General features: G+C 36.7%; 2 non-coding genes across 2 annotated transcripts; one reads left to right on the forward strand and one right to left on the reverse strand.

Annotated features, from left to right (window-relative positions):
• Positions 1 to 2360: 2360 nt before the first annotated feature.
• LOC113856888 lies at positions 2361 to 2467 on the reverse strand. The gene has a single exon (XR_003503061.1). It is a non-coding gene; the product is annotated as a small nucleolar RNA R71 (small nucleolar RNA).
• An 18503-nt stretch (positions 2468 to 20970) lies between these two features.
• LOC113856894 lies at positions 20971 to 21077 on the forward strand. Its single transcript, XR_003503066.1, has one exon. It is a non-coding gene; the product is annotated as a small nucleolar RNA R71 (small nucleolar RNA).
• The last annotated feature ends 4505 nt before the right edge of the window (positions 21078 to 25582 follow it).

Below are 25582 nucleotides of genomic sequence, written 5' to 3' on the forward strand. Positions count from 1 at the left end.
TTTGTCCATAACTTTGTCTACAGATATATTTTTTGGTTGATTTTAGTTGCGTTGGATTCTACATATCTAGGGCTTCAAAATGCATACATGGATTGCTGAATTTGGAGTTTTATTTTATTTTTTATGATTTGTTGAAGTTGAGGTAGAGTTGCTGAATATTGTTGGGAGATTGCATTTAGACCCTTTGTTATTAGATAATTACATTTAGGCTTATAGTTATAAATAAGGCCTAAATTTTGGTTATTTAGTTTACCCTAATCAGAACTTATAACTAAACTAGCAAGGTTCTGAATTATGGGGGTACGGGGGTAATTAGTTTTTGAGATTTGACTAAAATAATAATCCTTATTTTTACATTCTCTCGAATTCTCTCATTCTCGCATGGGTTAAGTTCTTGGATGGAAGGCTAAACCTCCCATTCAATCTACAAAATCCAAACTTTGTACATCCGATTTGAGTTCTGAGCCAAGTTGCTCTGAGTTTGTTCCCTTCTTGTCTAATTGATGAATCCATATTTTACTAGTATTTTACAATAGTTTTTAGTGCAATTAATAAAGAAAACATGCTAGAAATAGTACAAAACCCTTAAAAAAATAATAAAATGTTGCATGTCACTTTTAAACATAGTTATTTTAAAATTCATTGATTTTCTATGTAAAAAGTGACATTTCAAGTATGTTTTTGTAGGGAATTCTGAGCTAAGTTCATGAGGATTGGATGATCAAAGGAAAAATAGAAGAAAAGTAGCAAAAATTGGAGGAAATAAGTTGATAATTGAAGAACAGCCTCTGAGTGATCACTTTCGCTGGTGAAAGTGATCACTCTAGAACCATAAAATGAAAAAGAGCTTCTGCGTAATCACTTTTGTTGGCAAAAGTGATCGTTCCAGAGAGTCCTCCAAGAACAGTTGCTGCGCGTGTTCACTATTATCCACAAAAGTGAACACGTGCAAGAAGGTAGCCTCTGCGTGTTCACTATTTCTAGCAGAAGTGAACACGCGCATGACATTAGTAAAGGAAGCTTCGGCGTGGCTACTATTTTCAACAAAAGTGAACACTTTGAAGTGCGCGTGGCTATTATCACCAGCAAAAGTGAACACGCGTAAGTGGAAAGCAAGAATTAGCCTCTGCGTGATTACTATTGCTGGCAAAAGTGATCACGCCAGCAGAGTAGGAATTCTATAAAAGACAGTTAGCTTAGGAATTTAGTTGTTTGTTCATTTGTTATTTTCCATTTGTTCATTTGTTATTTTCCATTCATTTATCATTCCATCTAAATGCTTGAAAGTTCAGAACTTTATTGATTCAATGTTAAAGTTTTGGTGAAACAATTTCCTAGCTACTCTTTCTACATCTGTTTACTATATACTTTTGTACTAACTGCTCTATTTTACTTTCTAATTTCGTTTTTGATACTTCATACCAAATCCATCTGAAATTTGTAAAGCTTAACTAATTGTAATCTTGTGAAGTGGTAATTGAGAACTTTATTCCCTGAGGACGATACTTGGAACTCAATTTGATTCTAAGATTTTTTTATAACTTGCTACAACAACACTAGTACACTTTCTAGTCAGTTTACTTTCAGTGCAACAGCAGTTGTAAAAGTAACAAGTTTTTGGCGCTGTTGCCGGGGAATAATTTGTTTCAATATTATTAGTAACAGGAAAATAACTAGATTGAGCAATTGTTTCTTTAAATTTTCTGTAAATATTATATTACATGTACAGTTTTCTGTTTTCATTATACTATATCTGTGTTTAGTTGTATATGTGTGGCAAAAACAAAAATAAATCTACTCTTGTCTTTGATCCTAACATTGATAGAACTCTTAGGAGATTAAGAAAAGAGACTAGAGCAGAGAGATCTTTAGGAGGTGGCAGTTATCTAGAGGTTATACATTCTCCAGAATTTCAAGTCACTCCTTTTGCAAATAGGAAACATTCACCTTTTAGACAACCAACTCCAAAAGTTGAAATGGTAGAACAACATAGAATTAGAACACTAGGAGATTATGTAATTCTAGATATGCAAGGCTATAATTCTTCAATTGTTAGACCAACCATTCAAACCAATCATTTTGAGATAAAACCAGCCTTACTTCACCTAGTGCAGCAGGACCAATTTTCTGGTGGAATTTCTGATGATCCTAATTTGCATATTTCTAATTTTCTGCAATTGTGTGATACTATAAGGATGAATGGAGTAAGTGAAGATGCTATAAGACTGAGGCTATTTCCATTTTCTTTAAGAGACAAAGCCAAATGTTGGTTACAAGCACAGCCTCAGGGAAGTATCACCACATAGACTGAACTTGTGAATAAATTTCTAACAAAATATTTTCCTCCCTCAAAAGCTGCTAAGCTGAGAGGAGAGATAACATCTTTTGTGAAGCAGGAAAGAGAATTACTTTATGAAGCATGGGAAAGATATAAAGAGTTGCTGAGAAGATGTCCACATCATTGTATTCCCGAATGGATGCAGCTGGAAACATTTTATAATGGAATGAATGTAGTAACTAGAACTATGATTGATGCAGCTGCAGGAGGATCTTTGAGCATGAAATCCTTGGAAGAAGCCCAAAGAATCATTGAGATGATGGCTTCATCCATGTATCAGAATTCCAACTTGAGGAATACAAGAGGAGGCAATGAATATCAAGCAAAGATGATGGAAACTTTTCTTGCACAGAATCAGTTGCAGAACCAATTATTTTCTAATCAAATAGCAGCTTTGACTCAGCAGATTAATAATTTGCAAACTGGAAATGTGGTAACAAGTTAGTTGACATGCGATTTTTGTGGAGGGAATCATGCTAATGGTGCATGTGATGTACCTACACCTGAACCACAAGAGCAAGTCAATTATATGGGGAATTATCAAAGACAGCAACAATCTTATCCTCAACAATAATTTCCTCTTGGATTTCAGTATTCTAATAATAGGAATCAACAATTTTATAATTAGAATCCTCAAAATTCTGCAATGAAAACCACTAATACATCTCTTCTATTTTCAAATGCAGGAAATCACCAACAACAGCAGTACTTTTAAGAAAATTCTTCTACTCAACCTCAAAGGAGTCAACATTCAGCTAGACCAATGAGTGAAAGAATGAATGAGATTGAGGAAACAATGTTACAATTCATGAAAGTCACTCAATCTAGCATCAAGAATCAAGAAGCTTCTATGAAGAAGTTAGAAACTCAAATTGGACAGCTGGTTGAACAATTAACAAGCAGAGAGGAAGGAAGATTTCCAAGCAACACAGTGGTGAATCCAAAGGAACAATGTCAAGCTATAGTTACAAGAAGTGGAGCTGTTGTAGCCAGTCCAAAACCAACTAAAAAGAAACTGAAGAATAATGCTGCAGTAGAAAAACAAGTAGAAAATGCAGTAGAGGAAAGAGATTTAAAAGAACAATTACAGTAAGGGAACTTCAAGCTAGTAAAGAGAGAACATTCAGAAAAGAATGAAGAAGTTCATAAAAGTCCTGAAAGAAAGACAAAGAAGCAATTATTTGAGGACACTTACAAGCCAATTGATCCAGAAAAATATAAGAGACTGCCTTATCCTCAAAGAGTGCAGAATCCTAAGCAAGAGGAGCAATTTGAGAGGTCTCTAAACGTGTTCAAAAAGCTGCAAATTAACATCCCATTTGCTGAAGCTTTGGAGCAAATGCCATCTTATGCCAAATTCATGAAGGAACTACTCTCCAAGAAAAGGAAGTTAGAACATGATAAGATTGTACCCTTGACAGAGGAGTGCAGTGCTATTCTTAGAAGAAAACTTCCTCAAAAATTAAAAGACCCAGGATCCTTTAGCATACCTTGTGAAATAGGAAATTGTACTGTGGGAAAAGCATTGTGTGACTTGGGGGCAAGCATTAATTTGATGCCATTAGCCATTATGAAGAAATTGGGGATAGAAGAAGTGAAATCAACCAACATTACATTGCAATTAGCTGATAGATCATATACTTATCCATATGGAGTAGAAGAGGATTTGTTGGTTAAGGCTGACAAATTTATTTTTCCTGCAGATTTTGTCATATTGGACATGGAGGTAGATGCAAACTTACCATTAATCTTGGGCCGACCTTTCCTTGCAACTGGATGAGCTCTCATTAATGTGCAAAAAGGAGAGTTAATGCTTAGAGTTCAAGAGGAAAAGGTAATATTTAATGTATTTGAAGCTTTGAAATATCCAATTGATGATAACACATGTATGAGAGTAGATACATTAGATTCTATGATCACTCCTTATTCTTTGAATGGATTTGATGAAATTTCTACATTGAGAGAAACCATAGCTGCAGGAAATACTAAGCCTATGCATTTTGAAGATGAAAATGTATTTGAAATGGAGCAGCAATTGGAAGCTCTACCTATTTTAATACCTGCAGAAAAATTGATCAAAGAGTAGTTGAAAAATGAAGGAGAAGAAGAGAAAGTCAGAAGTTGGAATTAAAGCAACTTCTATCTCACTTGAGATATGCATTCTTGGATCATAAACATGAAAATCCAGTTATCATAAGCAATGAACTCAGGGAAGAAGAGGAGAAGTTGCTGAGAATTTTAAGAACCCATAAATCAGCAATAGGGTGGAACATCTCATATTTAAAAGGTATAAATCCATCCTTTTGTAAGCACCAAATTTTATTTGAAGAAAATTTTAAAGCAATTGTGCAACCTCAAAGAAGATTAAACCCTGCCATGAAGGAAGTGGTAAGGAAGGAAGTCATTAAACTATTAGATGCAGGGATCATATATCCTATTTCAGACAGCAATTGGGTAAGTCCTGTGCAAGTGGTACCTAAAAAGGGTGAAATGACTGTAGTACCAAATGAAAAGAATGAGTTGATACCCACAAGGACTGTCACAGGATGGAGGATGTGTATAGATTATAGAAAGCTGAATGATGCAACCAGAAAAGATCATTTTCCTCTACCTTTTGCAGATCAAATGCTAGAAAAGTTACCTGGACATGCATTTTACTACTTTTTAGATGGATATTCTGGCTATAACCAAATTGCTGCAGATCCAATTGATCAAGAAAAAACTACTTTTACTTGTCCATTTGGAATATTTGCATATAGAAGAATGCTTTTTGGGCTGTGTAATGCTTCAGCTACATTTCAAAGGTGCATGTTAGCTATTTTTTCTGACTTAGTTGAGAAAATAATTGAGGTATTCATAGACGATTTTTCTATTTTTAGGAATTCATTTGTGATTGTATCTAATTTGTCCATTGTTTTGTAGAGATGTCAAGACACCAACTTGGTGTTGAATTGGGAGAAATGTCACTTTATGGTGCAAGAAGGAATAGTGCTTGGCCATAAGATTTCAATTAGAGGGATGGAGGTTGATCAAGCTAAAATAGAAGTGATTAGTAAATTACCTCCACCTGTGAATGTGAAAGGAATTAGAAGTTTCTTAGGCCATGCTGGGTTTTATAGGAGGTTCATTAAAGATTTTTCTAAAATTGCCAAACCTCTTAGTGACTTGCTTGTAAAGGATGCAACATTTGTATTTGATGAATCTTGTATGCATGTTTTTATTGTTTTAAAAGAAAAACTGATTTCTGCTCCAATTCTTGTTAAACCTGACTGGACTGTACCATTTGAGCTAATGTGTGATGCAAGTGACAATGCAGTGGGTGCTGTATTAGGACAAAGAAAAGATAAAAGACTACATGTGATTTACTATGCTAGTAGAGTCCTAAACTCTGCACAGATTAATTACACAACCACTAAAAAAGAGTTGCTTGCTATAGTATTTGCTTTTGATAAGTTCAGGTCTTATTTAGTAGAGTCCAAGGTTGTGGTATATACTGACCATGCTGCTCTGAAATATTTGTTTTCTAAGCAGGATGCTAAACCAAGACTGTTGAGATGGATTCTACTACTTCAAGAATTTGAGTTAGAAATTCGAGATAAGAAAGGAAACGAGAATGGTGTTGCAGACCATCTATCCATAATTCCGTTAGACACATTGCCATCAGATTACTTGGATATTAATGAAGAATTTCCTAATGAAAAGCTGCTAACTGTGGATGAATTACCTTGGTTTGCTAATATAGCGAATTTTAAGGCCACTCAACACATTCCAAAGAGAATGAATTGGCAGCAAAGAAAGAAATTTCTTCATGACAGCAAGTTCTATATTTGGGAAGATTCCCACCTATTCAAAATTGGAGTAGATGGCATTTTGAGAAGATGTATTCCACAGAAAGATCAAGCTGATATCCTATGACATTGCCACAATTCAGATTATGAAGGCCATCATGGTGGATCAAGAACAGCTGCCAAAGTATTACAAGCTAGATTTTTCTGGCCTACATTGTTCAGAGATGCAAAAATTTATGTAGAAAACTGTGATAAATGCCAAAGAGTTGGTAACATTTCCAGAAGACATGAGATGCCTTTGAACAATATCTTGGAGGTGGAACTATTTGATGTATGGGGAATAGACTTTATGGGACCCTTTCCAACTTCTTTTTCTCATGAATACATACTTATGTCAGTGGATTATGTGTCTAAATGGGTGGAAGCTATACCAACCAGAACAAATGAAGCCAAAGTGGTGATTTCCTTCATAAAGAAAAACATTTTTTCAAGATTTGGAGTGCCAAGAATTCTGATTAGTGATGGAGGATCACACTTCTGCAATAAATACCTTGATAATGTTCTGGATAAGTATGGAGTAAAACACAGAGTAACAACTCCTTATCATCCTCAAACAAGTGGACAAGTAGAAATTTCAAACAGAGAAATCAAGAAGATCTTAGAGAAAGTAGTCAGTAACTCAAGAAAAGATTGGTCAAGGAAGCTTGATGATACATTATGGGCATACAAAACTGCATTCAAAACACCAATTGGTATGTCACCATATCAATTAGTGTTTGGGAAATCATGTCAAAGATTTACAATGGAGGAGAATTCAATAGGAACACCTTTTGCATTAACTTGGTTTCTCAGCAGTTAGGAACATTTAACGTCAAGCTAGTGACGTTAAAAGAGCGCTTTGTGAGAGGCAACTCACATTTCTGAACCATTTTTACTCTATTTGCATTTTACTCAAACTTTTGTTAATTCTTTATTTCAATTTCTGCAATTTTCTGATTTTAGATTCTGTTTTATATGTGTTTTAGGAATAATGTGTTAATTCAATGAAGGCTCATGTTGTGGATGCATAAATGAGATGATTGAAATTGAATGCATGAGGCAATTAAGTTTCTAAGGAGCTTTGAATAACAAAAGGAGTCACTATTTTGCAGAGAAGTGATCACGTAGAGCTTCAATTACAGGGTTCCAATCTGAACAATCACTTTTGCTGATGAAAGTGATCACGCAGAGGAGCAAGGAACGACACCCTTCTCTGGAACAATCACTTTGCTGATGAAAGTGAACACGCAGAACCTTTTGGAAGACACCCTTCTCTAGAACAATCACTTTTCCCAGTAAAAGTAACCACACCCAGGCTTAAATAGAGGTAATGTGATGTGCGTAGTTACTTTTTCCAATAATAGTGATCACGCGCATGAGTAAGGTATAGTCACAAGTCAAGGTTGATGCGCATTACCACTTTTTCTAGGAATAGTAATCACGCAGAAGGATACTACCTTCGCGTGATCACTTTTTGAAAAAGTGAACACGCGCAACTCATTTCAAATTACTTAATGCAAAGCCCTCTGGAATGTTCACTATTTCTAGCAATAGTGAACACGTGCATGCTATTTACCCTCAAAGTGTTCACTTTTGCCAACAATAGTGAACACGCACACAACATCATCTCTACAGCTTCCTTTTTTTCTGAGAAAAATGGCCATGTGCAGTAAGCGTGTCCATTAAAATGCATAAAAGGAACCACGCAGAGCCATTTTCAGAATCTCAAATCTTAATTTCTTCATCTCATTTCTCAAATTCTTGATCTTTCTGACCTTTTGCTGAACGAAATTTGTTTCTAAGAAATCAACTGAAGTTCATTATGCATATTTCTCCAAATCTAGGTCAGTATTTTACTTCTCTGATTTAGAAATTAGGGTTCTTCATTTTGCAGAAGTGTGGAAAACACTGAGTAATGGAAATAGAAATTTTCTTCTTAATAACTAATTTGAACATGCAATTACAAGGCAATGTAGAGTAATTCTCACTTCAATTGATAGATTTTTAGATGCAAAAAAGACCTACATCGACAGATTGTATGAGTTAACCTTAGGACTTAAAGTGAAAAATAGTTAGAAAGAAATTTATGCATAAATGTAACTCTTGAACTCTAGCATTTTGCATTCAAAATCATGAATATCTTAGTTCAAATGTTTCAAGGAACCATATTCTGCATTGTTATGATGTTTTTATGTTCTGCATTGTTCATATTCTGATATTCTGAGACTAAATTAGGGAAAGATCAAAATGATGTCTACATAATTGAAAATGTCCTGCAGAATTTTTATTGCATTGCATTCATGTCTTTCAGTGTATTGAAATATTCTTTTTAGGTAGGAAATGTTAAAAAAATGGTAAGGACATCAGACAACACTCCAATTGGCTCTTCTAGAGGTACTCTTAGAACAAAGAGAGGAAGATTAGTAGGAGCATCTTCATCAAGGCCAAATCCTCAACATGATCCAAGGTTCAGGAGCATAGCTCATGAGAATTATTTTAGAGCTAATATCTTGAGAAGAAAGATTGTCCAAGATAGAGCAATTGAGATAGCTAAAGACCATTATCCAGAATACAAGGAGGAAATTCAGAAAAGAGAATGGGAATCCTTCTACATGATGGCTGGCATTGGCTGGAGAGACATTACACAGGAATTTTATGCCAATGCCATGAGATTCAAGGGAGATCAGCTGCCTAAATACCATTCAATGGTCAAGGGGACAACAGTTGATTTTTCTGCTGCTAACATCAATAGAGTCCTCAACATTAAGACTCAAAAACAACCTGGGCAACAAGACTTTAAAGCATTCAGGGATGCTGAAGACAAGGACTATGTTCAAGTCCTTGAGAGGATTGGGAAACCAGGGACTACTTGGGAACTGAATCTATCAGCAAAGCCCAAATGCATCATAACCAAGAACCTTTTGCCCTTTGCAAAAGTGTGGAGCACCTTTATTTTGAGTTCATTCATGCCTGTTAGGTATAGCTCCACTCTAGCAGTGAAGAGAGCTGAACTCCTATATGCTATAGTTAATGATTTTTATATAGATGTAGGAGAAGTAATTAGTGGATGCATTTTGGACATCCTCAAGAGAAAAAGAGATTCTCTAGCTTTCCCTTCGTTAATAACTGTTCTTTGTGAGGATGCAGGTATTGAAATTGAAGATTATCAAATCAAAATTAGAGCTGCACCTCCAAGTACAGTAGCTATGGTGAAGGAGATTTATGCTACTGTCTCTTGCACATCAACAGCCCCAATTCCCTCCCAGTATAAAAGAGAGAATCCAACCACAATGAAGGAGAAGATAGCCTTTATGGCTGAAAGACAAAACTCCTTAGCTGAGAGGCAGAATGATGTTGTTTGCAATCTAACACTAGCAAGTGCACTAGGATTGCAGCAAGTGATGAGTAAATTTAAGATCAGAATATCGTCTCCACAGGGAATTTAGGTTTCAAGTACCACTTCACAGAATTATAACCATTTGAGCCATACGAATTTTTGAAGGAGATTTGTAACATATAACAGCAATAAACCAAAGCAATTAAAGCAAAGAACTTGCAGAGAAACAGAGTATAAGATTTGTGATGAAATGAAATAGCAATAAAGGATAGTTAGGAATTTACTTCACAAGAATATCAATATCAATCCAATTAAATCCTCTGAACATTCAAGCAATTGAATAATTGACAATCAGTTTCACATATATCTAGCCAAAGGTTAATTCCTTAACTCATTGACCCTAACAATCCACTAAACCTCCCTAATCCCTTAGGTGAGATTCAATTTCAGGTTGCATTAAGAATTAGAACTATAAGATTGTAGAATTAGGTCTCCTTATCCCTAAGAAATCCCTAAACTCTGGTTGCCAATTCAGATCGGAGCAAACAATCCAATTCCCATTGGTAAAGATTCCTCTTGATTAATCAAATGAATTTCCATTCAGAGATTGCATGAAAAGCAGAATTAACAACTCAATTAATCCAAGAACTTAAAGTTCAGAAGATAAAGTCGAATCAATACATCAATTCGAGTTCCATAAACCCCTAACTATGGGAAAATAAGCACACATTGCAACAAAAACAGAGAAAGAAGAAGAAGAAGATGAAGAAGAATGCAAAGCAGCCATGGCCACGAGTTCCAATCCGATCCCTCTTCTTGGAGCTTCAAGCTTCGACCCTAGTCTTCTCTCCACTCTCTCTCAACGAGACTCTAACTAACAAAACAGAAAATGAGCAACCGATCCAGGTTTTCGCGCTTCAATCATGTATATATAGAAACCCCACTTCTACGTGTTGTCACTTTTCTTTACAAGAGTAACCACGCAGAAGCTTTATGTAGTGCGCGTGTTCACTTTCAAGAGCAAGAGTAACCACGCGCAACTTGCAGGGTTGAAGGCTTCTCTGGAACATTCACTTTTATTCAGAATAGTGGCAACGCAGGAGGTCAAGGGCTGCGCGTGATCACTTTCGTGAGTAATAGTAACCACGCGCAAGCTGTCCTGATACAAGTGCCTCTGGAACGCTCACTTTCGCTGGCGAGAGTGACAACGCGCAGCTCCTCAGGAATAGAGTCTTCTCTGGAACGTTCACTTTCGCTGGCGAAAGTGATAACGCACACTGGCAACGCTCACTCTTGTAACTAAAAGTGATTACGCACAGGCTCCTCTTCTCATTTAGGCTCTGGAATGATCACTTTCACTAACAATAGTGATCACGCCCAGCCTACATCCCATCATTCTTGTATTTTGGAGTCCAACATTGCCATTCTTCCTCTTCCTTTCCATTGATGATCCATTTCCATGACTTTTGCTCAGCTTATTCCTTCAAAACAAGATAAATTCCTTAAGAACTAAGCATAAATTCTACAAATGCGAAAATAACTACAAATTGAATTAAAACTTTCAATCATTCTCTTTTTCTGAGTTTTTCCTGCTTTCTTCATATATTTTCCTTATTAAATGAGCTAGAATTATGCTAAAATATCAGTAAAAATATGGATTCATCACCACCCCAAACTTGAATTTTTGCTTGTCCTCAAGCAAATCAAACTAGACCAAGGGTAAGTTCCTCCATTTTCAAATTCAAATAGCAAACTGCTTTTCTCAGATTTTCCAATTTCCAATTCTGTGTTTTCTGCAAAATTTTCAATCAAGTTGTTTATCCAAATACTCATCATGATATTCCTACTGCATAATCATCATTAAGTAAGAATTGCTACCTAAGTTCATATATTTCATCAAAATTCATGTGAGTACAATTAATCAACATGATCACAGCTCACTTGGAAGTGTTTCTCTCATCACACAACAGTGTTTAGGTGCTGTTTTCACTCTAAATCATCAATTTCACTGTACTCTACCATATGCTTGCCCAATTTCTCCATCTCCTCTGCTTAGTACAATTAATCACACATCTAGAGGACTTTTTCAGGTTATAACAAGGCTAAGGTTAAGGTAGGTGTCAAAGAAAATGGAAAACAATACATGCAATTTCAAAAGATCAGAGGCATTTTGAGTGATTTGTTTTAAAACTAGCCTGGATCTACATTATTCCTCCTTAATTCTCTCACTTATGCAGCAAACAGAATTTTTTCTTGCAGCAGAATTTTCATCTCTTTTCTTCTTTTCTTGCTTTCAGTCACTATCTTCTTTTCTGCAGCACTTTGCTGCACTTTCAGAATTTTTTTTTTTTTTCATTTTGCTGCAGCACTTTTGTTCTTTCTTTCTGGCTTGTTGAACTCCAGCTTAGATAGCATGCTATTTCCCACCCCAAACTTAGAACATTGCTTGTCCTCAAGCAATTAAAATCTGGATGTCACCCCAAACTTAGTTTTAAAACTCATTCTTGATTAAACTCATTATGCCTTTGATCTTTTGAATGGTAAAAATTGGTTTTTCAGGCAAGGCTTTATAATGAGGTAATTTCAAGAAAAGGGATATTAAGCTCAAAAGGATGAACTAAGACATTCAATCATAAAGGAAGGCCTTTAGGCTGACTAGGTATAATCAAACATGGCCTCTATCATGTGGGTGAAAACTGTAGCATGCATATTCAATTAAGAACAAGGGCAAGTTCTAGAGAATACAGCCAAATATGATTAATCACACAAGAAAAGAATTAGACAGCTCAAATCTCACTAGGTATTATAAGTGATCATGTGGATTAATGAAAACACAATGCACTTTTCAGAAATTTATGCACCGAGTGGCAACTGCCTCAATTTTGAAAATACAAGTGTGATCTCATTTTGAGAATGGGAAAAACAACTTAAAAAAAATTCACACAGAATTCACAAAATTGTCACCCATCTTGCAGTCAATTTGTAGAAAACAACTCATAACCTAGACTATTATTAGTAAATTTTCAGTGTATTGTGTAGCTAACACATGAATCAAGAGGTAAGGAATAACCCCCCTTTCATGGCAGCTTGTGCAGGTGTCATCAGCCAATGTGTGTGAGTGTTGTGTGAGTGTGACATTTTCTGCACAAAACACCAAAAATTTTGTCAATTAGCAAGTGAAAAAGGGATTGAATTCTGCATAATTAATGTGTGTTCAAAACATAATTGTTCAGAATTAGCATGAAACCAAAATATACCAAGTGTGCAAATTACAAACCCAAATTCTAAAATGAAACCAAAAAGTTTGAAACTTAATTACAAAACCATCAAGAGAAAATTCGAATTAACAGAAAAGAAAACAAAAAATCCTAAACTAGTCATCTTGGACATCCTCTTCATCAGAAATTTCATCTTCATCTTCTTCCTCATCCTCCTCATCTTCTTCTTCCTCCACCACTTCTTCAGTTGGCTGTGGAAAATGAGTCTTGTATATTGGCAAGTCTTTAAAAACTGATGAGCGTAGACATTGAGCATTCTCAGCCAAGTCTGGTGTGTGATAAAGTTCATCTTTGGTCATTCCCATCTTCTGACCAAGATTCATCAACACACATTCCACTAGCATAGTTCCTGCCTTCAAACTGTTGTGGAGCTCAGTTTGTCATTCAGCCAATTGATTTTGCCTTTCAACCAAAAGATGTAGGATGTCCTTCATCTTCATTGGTTTCTCCTTTCTGAACTGAGTAGGGATAGGTGCAGCTGAAGTGCAGGAAGTGGTGGCATAGATTTCCTTTACCATTGAGACAGAGATAGGGGGAGCAGATCTGATTTTCTCTTGGTAGTCTCCAACTTCAACCCCTGCATCCTCACAAAGTAAAGTGATTAATGAGGGAAAGGCTAGTGAATCTCTTTTTGTTTTCAGAATATTTAAGATACATTCACTAATTACTTCCCCTGCATCAATGTACATATCATTAACAATAGCAAACAATAATTCAGCCCTCTTTAGTGCCAGGGTTGAACTATGCTTGACTGGCATGAAAGAGTTCAATAGAAAGGTACTCCAGACTAAAGCAAATGGTAGTAGGTTCTTGGTGGTGATGCACTTGGGTTTCTGGGCGAGGTTCAGCTGCCAAGTTGTGCCTGGCCTTCCAATTCTGTGCAGGATTTCAATATAATCCTTGTCTTGACTATTCTTAAAGTCAGTGAAGTCCATCTGCCCAGGTTGTCTTTCAGTGTAAATTTCCAACACTCGATTGATGTTGGCAGCAGTGAAATCCACCCTCACACCCTTGACCATTGTGTGAAATTTGGGAATTTGGTCTCCCTTGAACCGCATTGCATTTGCATAAAACTCCTGTGTAATTTCTCTCCAACCATTATCAGCCAAGGAGCAAAAGTTGTCCCATCCCCTTTTTTGAATTTCTTCTGAGTACTCAGGGTAGTTTCCTTCAGCAATTTCAAAGGCTCTATCTGGGACAATCTTCCTCCTCAGAATATTTGCCTTGAAATAGTTTTCATGAGCAATGCTCCTGAATCTTGGATCATGATCAGTAGGGGTAGAGGTAGAAGGCGCATTTCTTCTGGTCGGCTGAGGTGGTGAAGAGGTTGTAGGTGTGATTACACTTGGCTGAGGAGGGTCAGCAATTTCAATGGGTGAGAAAGGTGAGACACCATCAGTTCTTGCTCTTTTAGTGGTTGAATAATTCCTGGCTGTTCCAGCTTGCATATTCCTGATAGATCTCCTTCTTGGAGTGTTGCTGGCAGATCCAGCTTTGGTCTTCTTAGAAGGTCCAACTGGTGTATTCAAAGAAGTTCTGACCATTTTGAAGTGACTGCAAAAACAAGCAAGTAATTTGACAGTTTAAAATTCAAGACACAGAATTGTGACAATATACATCTCTTTACTAGATAATTTCAATCAATCCATGTGCAGAATTCCAACTTGCAGTATGTATCTATTTACAATCAGTTGCTGTCATGAGAATGTAATCATATCAACACACAAGCACTATTGCAAATTACTAAGCAATCACAGTCAAAATTGGTTAAACCTTTAAATTTGTAGTTTAGAGTGCACACTCTCAAAGCACATCAGGTTAACACAGAGATGCTATTATAGGTCATCAGCATATTTTTTTTTTTTTTACATGCTCTCTTAACTTTTCAGATACACCAGAACTTAGGTACAAAATTAATCAAACCATATTCAGGGGATTTTAAACTGGCCTTCATAATTTGTAAACTCAAAGTTCACAATTTCACCAAGAATGCAGAAAAAGAATCACAATTTTCAACTACTAATGGTTCCTAAAAGAAATTTTCTTCTGTCAGTAAAATTCATCCAGAATATTGCCTATTGTTTCTTTGAATCACATACAATTAGGACAGTGCACTCATTCATTATCATCAAAGACTAAAGATCAGTTTAATGCAGGACTATCAGTATGGTATCTGTACAATCATGCAGTGCAATATACAACACTAACTCATTCCATACAACTCAGTTCAGACATCAACATTCAAATATTGCATGCAAGGAGTATTTTTGCTGATGGCAACTAGAATATTTCTATTTCTTTCAAAGTCATTTTCAGATTTTTTCGCATAATGCAGATGTGCATATGTTAACAGAGGAGATTGAATGACTTTGAAACCCTATTCACAGTATTTATAGTTACTTATATCAATTACGCTCAAGATATTTCCCCATTTGCCATTTTTGACATTTTTCCAGAGTTGCAGCAAAGAAAAACCCTAAATACAATTTCAGAGAATGCAGAGAGCGTACCTGGAGCTTCAAAAATGTGAATGACAATGAAAAAGAGGGAGAAATTGCTTGCTGGTTGCTTCACGAAAGATTGAAAGTCAGAGAAATTCAGAGGGAAATGGGATTTAGGTTTAAATGGATGTGAGCGTGGTTCCTTTATATGGAATTTGGGGTCACGCGTGTGCACGTGCCCACTTTTTAAGTGAGAAGTGAACGTTCCCTTGTGAATAAAATTCTGCGTTGTCACTCTTGTCGAACAGAGTGAGTGTTCCAGAGAACTTGAAAATTTTGAATGCAATGCGCGTTATCACTATTGCTGGGCAAAGTGATAACGCGCAAGCTTTTTGCTTGAGCGTAGGTACTTTTATCAGTAAAAGGAGTAACGCGCTATGAAATATTCTATACTTACCTGCGCGTGATCACTCTTGACAAGGAAAGGAAGTGATCCAGAGAGTGTGTTTTTCTCATCTGCCTCTGCGTTATCACTCTCATAAGCGAGAGTGATTGTTCCAGAGAGCTGTGTTTCCCAGTCAGTTTCTGCGTTATCACTCTCATCAGCGAGAGTGATTGTTCCAGAGGGGAAATCTCAGAATTCCATCTCTGCTTGATTGCTTTCCTGCAAAAGAGTGATTCCTTTCATCAATCCAAGTTCTCCAAACTTTAATTGGCTCACTTAACAAATCATAATCATTCCAATACACACTCACCATATAAAATACCTATTTCTCTCATCATGTTCACCTTTAATTACATATGCAACATTCATCCAAGGCTGAATTCTGTAGAATTTCTGCTTAACATATTCACAATGCAATTCTGACTTTTCCATAACACATTATAGCATGAAGTCCAATTACATTTATCAGATTCACTATAAATGACAGATTTAACATGCTTCAAAATTTACCTTTTGCATCAAATTTACAGAATATGATGAGTATGATGCAGAACTTTGTATTTTTCAGAGAATTTGCAGAATTTGATAACTATTATTCAGACTGTACAAGAACTTTAAGCATTCTAATTAATTCCAATCTGCATTCTTGTTTCAGCCACCAGATTTATTCCAAACATCAAATTCAGCAAGGTAACTAAGATGAAAAGTTCAGATTTTGACTTTTATGAATACTGTTAATTCAAAATTAATGCAGAAAAGTTAAATTGGGTTAGAAATGTGAGTTGCCTCTCACAAAGCGCTTCTTTAATGTCACTAGCTTGACATTAAATGTTTCTCACTCAAGAGAAACCAGTTTCATGCATGACATGTTCCTTGTAAACTCCTCTCCATGATAGATCTTCAATCTTTGGCCATTGACCTTGAATTCTCTCCCTGTTTTCAGATCTTCTATAAGAATTGCTCCAAAGGGAGAAGTTTCCTTGATTAAAAATGGTCCAGACCATCTAGATTTCAGTTTCCCTGGAAACAATTTTAATCTTGAATTGAATAATAGTACTTGCTGGCCAGGTCTGAAATCTTTTTGCAGAATAAATTTGTCATGGATCCTCTTGGTTCTTTCTTTGTACAACTTTGCATTTTCATAAGCTTGTTGTCTGAATTCTTCCAATTCATGCAACTGTAAAACTCTCTTCTTTCCAGCACTTGATAAATCAAAGTTAAGCCACTTGGTAGTCCAATATGCTCTGTGCTCCAGCTCTAGAGGTAAGTGACAGGCCTTTCCAAATACTAGCTGATATGGAGACATACCAATTGGAGTTTTAAAAGCAGTTCTATATGCCCACAGTGAGTCATCCAGTTTCTTTGACCAATCCTTCCTTGAACTGTTCACTACTTTCTCTAGAATTTGCTTGATCTCTCTATTTGAAACCTCCACTTGTCCACTTGTTTGTGGATGGTATGGAGTAGCAACCTTATGCTTCACACCATATTTCATTAATACAGCTTCAAGATACTTATTGCAGAAGTGAGTACCTCCATCACTTATCAGCACTCTAGGCACACCAAATCTTGAAAAAATGTTCTTTCTTATAAAAGAAATCACTACCTTTGCATCATTTGATCTGGTGGGAATTGCTTCTACCCATTTAGACACATAATCCACTGCAACTAGAATGTATTCGTGTGAGAATGATGGGGTAAATGGTCCCATGAAATCAATCCCCCATACATCAAATGGTTCCACTTCTAGGATGTTGGTTAATGGCAGCTCATGTCTTCTTGAAATATTTCCAGTTCTTTGGCATTTATCACAGTTTTCCACATACTTCTTGGCATCTTTGAAGAGTGTAGGCCAAAAGAAACCTGCTTGCAAAACTTTTGCAGCAGTCCTTGAACTTGCATGGTGGCCTCCATATTCTGAATTGTGACAATGCCATAGTATCTCAGCTTGCTCACTTTGTGGAATGCATCTTCTAATTAACCCATCTATTCCAATTTTGAACAGGTATGGGTCTTCCCACACATAGAATTTGCTGTCATGTAAGAACTTCTTCTTTTGCTGCCAAGTAAACCTCTTTGGAATGAATTGAGTGGCTTTAAAATTTACAATGTCAGCAAACCAAGGCATGTTTTCCACTGCAAACAGCTTTTCATCTGGAAATTCTTCATATATTTCCAATGATTCAGTGGTTAAACTCTCCAAAGGAAGTCTGGACAAGTGGTCAGCAACACTGTTTTCTTTCCCTTTCTTGTCTTTGATTTCTAGCTCAAATTCTTGGAGGAGTAGAATCCATCTTAATAATCTGGGCTTTGCATCCTGTTTTGTCAAAAGATATTTAAGAGCAGCATGATCAGTGTATACAATCACTTTTGAACCCATTAAATATGATCTGAACTTATCAAAAGCATGTACAACAGCTAAAAGTTCTTTTTCTGTTGTTGGGTAATTCACTTGTGCAGGATTTAACACTTTGCTTGAATAATAGATAGCATGTAATTTTCTATCTTTCCTCTGTCGTAAAACAGCACCCACTGCACTATCACTTGCATCACACATGAGTTCAAAAGGTAATTTCCAATCTGGTTTTGCAAGAATAGGTGCAGAAATCAGTTTCTCTTTTAAAACAGAAAATGCATGCAAACAATTATCATCAAATATGAAATTTGCATCTTTTGCAAGTAAATTACTCAAGGGTTTAGCAATCTTGGAAAAATCTTTTATGAATCTTCTATAAAAACCAGCATGTCCTAAAAAACTTCTAACTCCCTTAACATTGACAGGTGGAGGCAATTTACTAATGACTTCTATTTTAGCTTGGTCCACCTCCATTCCTTTCTCTGAAATTTTATGACCAAGGACAATGCCTTCTTGTACCATGAAATGACACTTCTCCCAATTTAACACAAGGTTAGTATCTTGACATCTCTGCAAAACAGTGGATAGATTAGCTAAACAATCATCAAAAGAATCACCAAAAACAGAGAAATCGTCCATGAACACTTCTATGATGTTTTCTACCATATCAGAAAAAATAGAAAGCATGCATCTTTGGAAAGTGGCAGGGGCATTACACAAACCAAATGGCATTCTCCTATATGCAAAGACTCCAAATGGACATGTAAATGCAGTTTTCTCTTGATCTAAAGGATCTACAACTATTTGATTATATCCTGAATACCCATCAAGAAAACAATAAAATGAATGTCCAGCAAGTCTTTCTAACATTTGATCTGCAAATGGTAGTGGAAAATGGTCTTTTCTAGTTGCATCATTTAATTTTCTATAGTCTATGCACATTCTCCATCTAGTCACAGTCCTAGTAGGGACAAGTTCATTCTTTTCATTAGGTACCACTGTCATACCACCTTTCTTTGGAACAACTTGGACTGGACTTACCCAATTGCTGTCAGAAATTGGGTATATTATTCCTGCATCTAACAGCTTTATGACCTCTTTTTTAACTACCTCTTTCATGGCTGGGTTTAACCTCCTTTGTGGCTGCACAACAGGTTTGAAATTCTCTTCAAATAAAATTCTGTGCTTACAAAATGAAGGATTTATACCTTTCAGGTCTGCAATACTCCAGCCAATTGCAGATTTGTGTTCTCTCAAAATTCTGAGCAATTTTTCCTCTTGTTCTTCCTTAAGTTCATTATTGATGATGACTGGATTTTCATGATTCTCATCCAGAAATGCATACCGCAAGTGTGAAGGGAGTTGTTTCAGTTCTAGCCTTTGCTTTTCTTCTTCTTTAGCATCCTTTTTCAGCTCTTCTTTCACTATATTTTCTGCAGGTTTTTGAATTCGCAGAGCTTCTAGTTGCTGCTGCACTTCCATGATATCTTCTTCATTCAGAGTTTCAGATTTGTCATTCCCTGCAGATATTATCTCTTCTAACACAGCAATTTCATCAAAATCTTTCATATGGTGTTGTGTAATGAAAGTATCCAGTATATCTATCTTCATACATGTATTATCTTCAACTGGATATTTTAAAGCTTCAAACACATTAAATATTACCTTCTCATCTTGAACTCGAAGCATAAGTTCACCTTTTTGCACGTCTATTAAAGCTCTTCCAGTTGCAAGAAATGGCCTCCCTAGGATCAAAGGAATGTTAGAATCCACCTCCATGTCCAGAATTACAAAATCTGCAGGAAAAATGAACTTATCAACTTTAACTAATAAATCTTCAACAACTCCATATGGATAAGTGTATGATCTATCAGCTAGCTGCAGTGTAATGTTGGTAGGCTTCACTTCCTCTATTCCAAGTTTCTGCAGAACAGCTAATGGCATCAGATTTATGCTTGCTCCCAAGTCACACAATGCTCTTCCCACAGTGCAGTTTCCTATTTCACAAGGAATGCTAAATGATCCAGGATCTTTCAACTTTTGAGGAAGCTTTCTCTTGAGAATGGCACTGCACTCCTCTGTCAAAGGTACTGTTTTGTCATGCTCTAGCTTCCTTTTTCTGGAAAGTAGTTCTTTCATGAACTTTGCATATGAAGGCATTTGCTCCAAAGCTTCTGCAAAAGGAATGTTAATTTGTAATTTCTTAAAGACATTCATAAACCTTTCAAATTGTTCCTCTTGTTTAGGATTTTGGACTCTTTGAGGATAAGGCAGCCTCTTGTATTTTTCTGGGTCTATTGGCTTACAAGCTTCTTCAAAGAGTTGCTTTTTGGTTTTCCTTTCAGAATTCATGGGAACTTTTTCTTTTTCTTCTGAATGGTCTTTCTTCAATAGCTTAAAATTTCCTTGTTGCAGATCTTGTTCAATATTTCTTTCTACTGCATCATTCACTTTCTTTTCTGCTGGTTTAGGGCTTGCAACTACAGCTCCACTCCTTGTAGTTATGGCTTGACATTGCTCTTTAGGATTGATTACTGTATTGCTTGGAAATCTTCCTTCATCCCTGCTGGATAATTGTTCAGCTAATTGTCCATAAGAATAAATGGTTTCCTCCACAAAAATCACAACTTAGCTGACTGGTAGGCATACTCCCTGTTTGCAGATTGTTGATTTGTTGTGTTAAGGCAGCTAATTGTTCTGAAAACATTTGATTTTGTAGCTGATTTTGTGCAAGAAAAGTTTCCAGAACTTTAGCTTCATGAGCAGAGTTTCTTCCTTGATTCCTTGAGTTTGAATTCTGATACATTGAAGATGCCATCATGTCAATAATCCTTTGAGCTTCTTCCAAGGACTTTGTATTTAATGAACCTCCAGCAGCAGCATCAACCATTGTTCTTGTTACTGCATTCATCCCATTATAAAAAGTTTCCAATTGCATCCAATCTGGAATACAATGATGTGGACACCTTCTAAGCAGTTCTTTGTATCTTTCCCAAGCTTCATATAATGATTCTCCTTCTTGCTGCACAAAGGATGTAATTTCTCCTCTCAACTTAGCAGCTTTGGATGGAGGGAAGTACTTGGTTAAAAACTTATTCACAAGTTCTGTCCAGGTTGTGATGCTTCCTTGTGGTTGAGCTTGTAACCAGCATTTTGCTCTATCTCTCAAGGAAAAAGGAAATAGTCTCAGTCTGATTGCTTCTTCACTAACCCCATTTATTCTTATGGTGTCACATAGCTGTAGAAAATTTGAAATATGTAAGTTAGGATCATCAGAATTTCCACCAGAAAACTGATCTTGTTGGACTAAGTGTAATAAAGCAGGTTTAATCTCAAAATGGTTGGCTTGAATAGTTGGCCTGATTATAGAAGAGTTAAAACCTTGCATGTTAGGAATAGCATAGTCCCCTAATGTTCTAAATCTGTTCTGTTCTGCCATCTCTATTTCTGAATTTAGTTGTCTCAAAGATGTAGGTGTTCTTTTCACTCTAGGATTACTCTGAGATTCTGGAGAATGGACAGCTTCTAACTCACTATCACTCCCTATGGCTTTTTCTGCTCTAGACTCTTTTCTCAATCTTCTTAAGGTTATGTCTATGTCAGGATCAAAGACTAGAGTTGATTTGTTTTTGTTTTTGCCACGCATATACAATTCAAAATGAAGCAAAAGTAAACTACAAGTTAGTATTCAGAACTGCACCACGAAAATTATGCAGTAATTATCAGTAAAAGTAATTGAAACACAAGTTAAAAAGTTGCAGAATTATGCAGAATGGACAAAATGTCTAACTACAGACTACTACTATAGAAATTCAGAGAACAAAATACTCAATCTAGCTATTCTTATGTTACTAATGATATTGAAACTCTAATTTCCCTGGCAACGGCGCCAAAAACTTGTTGTTTGCAATCTAACACTAGCAAGTGCACTAGGATTGCAGCAAGTGATGAGTAAATTTAAGATCAGAATATCGTCTCCACAGGGAATTTAGGTTTCAAGTACCACTTCACAGAATTATAACCATTTGAGCCATACGAATTTTTGAAGGAGATTTGTAACATATAACAGCAATAAACCAAAGCAATTAAAGCAAAGAACTTGCAGAGAAACAGAGTATAAGATTTGTGATGAAATGAAATAGCAATAAAGGATAGTTAGGAATTTACTTCACAAGAATATCAATATCAATCCAATTAAATCCTCTGAACATTCAAGCAATTGAATAATTGACAATCAGTTTCACATATATCTAGCCAAAGGTTAATTCCTTAACTCATTGACCCTAACAATCCACTAAACCTCCCTAATCCCTTAGGTGAGATTCAATTTCAGGTTGCATTAAGAATTAGAACTATAAGATTGTAGAATTAGGTCTCCTTATCCCTAAGAAATCCCTAAACTCTGGTTGCCAATTCAGATCGGAGCAAACAATCCAATTCCCATTGGTAAAGATTCCTCTTGATTAATCAAATGAATTTCCATTCAGAGATTGCATGAAAAGCAGAATTAACAACTCAATTAATCCAAGAACTTAAAGTTCAGAAGATAAAGTCGAATCAATACATCAATTCGAGTTCCATAAACCCCTAACTATGGGAAAATAAGCACACATTGCAACAAAAACAGAGAAAGAAGAAGAAGAAGATGAAGAAGAATGCAAAGCAGCCATGGCCACGAGTTCCAATCCGATCCCTCTTCTTGGAGCTTCAAGCTTCGACCCCAGTCTTCTCTCCACTCTCTCTCAACGAGACTCTAACTAACAAAACAGAAAATGAGCAACCGATCCCGGTTTTCGCGCTTCAATCATGTATATATAGAAACCCCACTTCTGCGTGTTGTCACTTTTCTTCACAAGAGTAACCACGCAGAAGCTTTATGTAGTGCGCGTGTTCACTTTCAAGAGCAAGAGTAACCACGCGCAACTTGCAGGGTTGAAGGCTTCTTTGGAACATTCACTTTTATTCAAATAGTGGCAACGCAGGAGGTCGAGGACTGCGCGTGATCACTTTCGTGAGTAATAGTAACCACGCGCAAGCTGTCCTGATACAAGTGCCTCTGGAACGCTCACTTTCGTTGGCGAAAGTGACAACGCGCAGCTCATCAGGAATGAAGTCTCTCTGGAACGTTCACTTTCGTTGGCAAAAGTGATAACGCACACTGGCAACGCTCACTCTTGTAAATAAAAGTGATTACGCACAGGCTCCTCTTCTCATTTAGGCTTTGGAATGATCACTTTCACTAACAATAGTGATCACGCCCAGCCTGCATCCCATAATTCTTGTATTTTGGTGTCCAACATTGCCATTCTTCCTCTTCCTTTCCATTTATAATCCATTTCCATGACTTTTGCTCAGATTATTCCTTCAAAAACAAGATAAATTCCTTAAGAACTAAGCATAAATTCTACAAATGCGAAAATAACTACAAATTGAATAAAACTTTCAATCATTCTCTTTTTCTGAGTTTTTCTGCTTTCTTCATATATTTTCCTTATTAAATGAGCTAGAATTATGCTAAAATATCAGTAAAAATATGGATTCATCAGTTTCATGTTGTCTGAAAGGGGGATTGAGGCAAACCCGACAAATGTAGAGCCATCATCGACATGGCCAGCCCTCGAAATGTCAAGGACGTTCAATGACTGGCCGGACGGATTGCAGCCCTCGCTAGATTCTTGCCAATAATGGCAGAAAGGTCTTGGCCTTTCATTGAATTACTGAAGAAATCCCAAAAATTTGCTTGGTCCAATGAATGTGAGGATGCCTTCGTACAATACAAACATATGCTAGCGGCGCCACCTGTGTTAATTAAACCGAAACCTAATCAGGAAATGATTGTTTATTTGGTCGTGTCCGATCACGCCATCAGTTCGATTTTACTTCAAGAAACACCTGAACCGAATCCCGTATATGTCGTCAGTAAAACACTCCAAGGTCCTGAATCCCGGTATCAATTAATGGAGAAAGTGGTACTTGCCTTAGTCCACACAGCTCGTTGGTTAAACACTACTTTCAGAGTCATCGGATGGTGGTACGTACAGATTGTCCAATGGCCAAAATTATGAGGAAACCAGGTTGGCTGGTCGGTTGGTAGCATGGACAATTGAATTATCTCAATTTGATATTCATTTCGAGAACCGACGCCCCCTTAAAGCTCAGGTGTTAGCCGACTTCATCAATGAATTCACTACACAACAACATACCACTTCAGACATGTGGAATTTGCACGTTGATGGATCATCAAACCAATTAGGCAGTTGGGGTCATTCTTGAAGGACTGAATGCATTCGCTATTGAACAGTCTATCTGGTTCAGATTTAAGGCCTCCAACAATCAAGCCGAATATGAAGCTTTACTTGCCGATCTCAGGCTAGCAAAGGAGATGGGAGTTAAACGCATTACTGGTTGGATGAAATACGTGAATCATTGTATGAAGAGGAATCGGCTAATGAAGAGGCTCTGGCTGTCAACTTGGACTTAATCGATGAAATACGTGACCAAGCTGTCATTATGATCGAGGCTAGCAGAAGAATGATGGCTAGAAAATTCAACTCCAAAATCAGTCCACGACAATTTTATAAAAATTACCTAGTATGGCGGGTAACCGGAGATGCACGCAGAGATCGGTGAGAAGGGAAGCTGGCAGCTAATTGGGAAGGCCCCTTTCGGATAACAGCAAGATTAAATAACGGAGCATACAGGTTGGAAACATTGGAAGGAAAACTAATACCGAGGACCTGGAATGTCACACATTTGAAGCATTATTATAGTTAAAGCCTTGTAATGCATAAACAGATGTACTCTTTTCCTATCCCAGGTTTTATCCTCTTAAAAGAAAGTGAAAAAGGGTTTTCCTGGAAAGGTTTTTAACGAGGCACCTTATCAATAAAATTCTTCTTTTTCACCTATACGATTTTTTATGCACCAGGGTTATATTTCAAGCACCATTTATTTCCCTCCCGAGTACCCCCACTCGGTTAAGGATGAATCAATTATATTTTCCTCCCAAGTATCACTTGGCTAAGGTCGAATTATTTCCCTCCCGAGTACCCCTACTCGGTTAAGAATGAATCAATTATATTTCCCTCCCAAGTATCACTTGGCTAAGGTCGAATATCTCCCTCCCGAGTACCCCCACTCGATCAAGGATGAATGGATTACAAGTCCCTCCCAGGTATCACTTGGCTAAGGTCGAATTATTTCCCTCTCGAGTACCCCCACTCGGTTAAGGACGAATTATTTAAATTTTCCCTCCCGAGTACTCCTACTCGGCTAAGGACGAATTATTTAATTTTTCCCTCCCACTCCGCTAACCAAGGTTGAGTCACCATTGAAACTTAAAATCTTTTTTTAAGTACCTAAAGATGAATTAGTTTAATTCCTTCCCGTGTACCCTACTCGGCTAAAGACGATTACATTAAGCATATCATATATTAGTACAAGTTATATGACCAAGATACAAGACATAAGAGAAGGAGAGACAAAATTCCATTTCAAAGTTACTAATTACAAAATTTGGGCACTAATGACCCACGAATACAAAATTTTGGCACTAATGAC

The sequence above is a fragment of the Abrus precatorius genome, unplaced genomic scaffold (assembly GCF_003935025.1).
Source record: "Abrus precatorius isolate BTA unplaced genomic scaffold, Abrus_2018 Scaffold12, whole genome shotgun sequence".
Lineage (NCBI taxonomy): Eukaryota > Viridiplantae > Streptophyta > Magnoliopsida > Fabales > Fabaceae > Abrus > Abrus precatorius.